This window comes from Diabrotica undecimpunctata, chromosome 8 (assembly GCF_040954645.1).
Source record: "Diabrotica undecimpunctata isolate CICGRU chromosome 8, icDiaUnde3, whole genome shotgun sequence".
Classification (NCBI taxonomy): Eukaryota; Metazoa; Arthropoda; class Insecta; order Coleoptera; family Chrysomelidae; genus Diabrotica; species Diabrotica undecimpunctata.
In genome coordinates, this window is record NC_092810.1 from 90,654,365 (window position 1) to 90,656,227 (window position 1,863).

Below are 1,863 nucleotides of genomic sequence, written 5' to 3' on the forward strand. Positions count from 1 at the left end.
TGCTGCTAGTTCGACCGGCAGCAATCTTATTATATCAGGAGTAGTATTAGCTAGTAATGACATGGAAAACAATAGTCAAACTCATTTTACAGAAAATCTATCTATTGTTGACAATATTGACATTGAGGTAATAGATGTTCCATACGTAGAACACAACGAGAAGACTGATGGAGACAATGAAAATACAATGAAACTAGAAAAAGGCGGTTCCAAGTAAATAAAAATAGCTGGTTTAGTGAGCAAAACAAAAAGAGACGAGAAAAAGGACAAAGATATTTGGGTTGACATAAGGTTGATCAAAAATGGGCTTATGAAACAATAAAGGAAGCTAGGCAGATGAAGACAAGATGTTGTTGTACCGTTAAAGCATCCAAACTTTTGAAATGCACGCAAGTAACGGAGGATAAACGCAAAAGTATTTTTGAATACTTTTGGACGAAATTAACGTGGGGAGAGAGAAAAGTTTATGTGAATAACACAGTCACAGCCGCCCCTACGCAAAGACACAGAGATCGCAAAAATGCACTTATTTTTAGAAGATCACAGTCACTATTTTATCATCTCAGAATTAATAATATTAATATCCAAGTTTGTAGAACCATGTACTTGAACACATTATGTCTAGGAAGATGGACAGTTCTCAATTGGAAACACAATGGGAATCTGGACATTACAAGTACACCAAAGCCAGCGGCAATGAACGAAAATCATACAAAACCATTTATAACGGAGAAACAACATCTAAATGCCTTTTTAGATGCATTGCCAGTAATGGAATCTCATTACTGTCGAGCTTCGTCGTCTCGAAAGTACCTTCTGCCTGAAAGGTCCTCAAAACAGTCACTTTTTAAGTTTTATGTAGCAAACTATTGTCATAAACAAAATATAAAACCGCTTTCCAGGACATATTTTAACCAGGCTCTAGACATTTTTTTTTTTATTATAACTAATAAATTAACAATCAGAATAAAACAATGTATTCTATAAGTTAATGTGATGAGTTAAGGTCCTGTCCCTTGGTTCTGGCGTGATGTGGTCCCCTCCAGTGAGAGAATCACGGGTCCATGTTACTGGTCTGTTGGCCAACGTCGCTTTAGTCTTCTGATAACTCGATGTTGAGGTATTGCGGAAATTAATGGATTGGAGTGTGTGTTCACTTTTTGAATGTATTGTAATTTCTTTTGCTGGTATACTTCTTTCACTGTTGAGATATTGAGATCCTCATAGATTCTTTGGTTAGTTACGTACCAGGGTGCATCAACAATTGCTCTTAAGATTTTTGATTGGCATCTTTCCATAATAGCAATATTAGATTTACTACTACAGCCCCATAGCTCTATGCCATATGTCCATATTGGTTTGATAACTGTTTTATAAATTAGAATTTTATTATTTATTGACAGCTTGGAGTTTTTTCCAATTAACCAATTGATTTCTTTTTGTCTTAGTTGTATTTGTTTTCTTTTTTTGGTGATGTGTTCTTTCCAACACAGGGTTTGGTCCAGGTGTAGCCCTAGGTATTTGGTTGTTTTAGTCCTGGGTATTTCCTCATTGTTGATATATATTGGTGGTGGTGTTTCTCGTCGTAAAGTAAAAGTTACGTGGGTTGACTTGTTTTCATTTATTTTTATTTTCCATTGTTTTAGCCAGTTTTCAAGCTCATACAAATAGTCTTGGAGTTGTTGTGTAGCTATGTTAATGTGTTTGTGACTTGTAAGTGCTACTGTGTCATCTGCAAATGTGCCAATTGTTACGTTATGTGATGTTGGTAGATCAGACGTATATAATATATATAATAAAGGTCCCAGGACGCTTCCCTGTGGAATTCCCGCCTTAATGGGATGCGTTTTGGATATTTCTCCA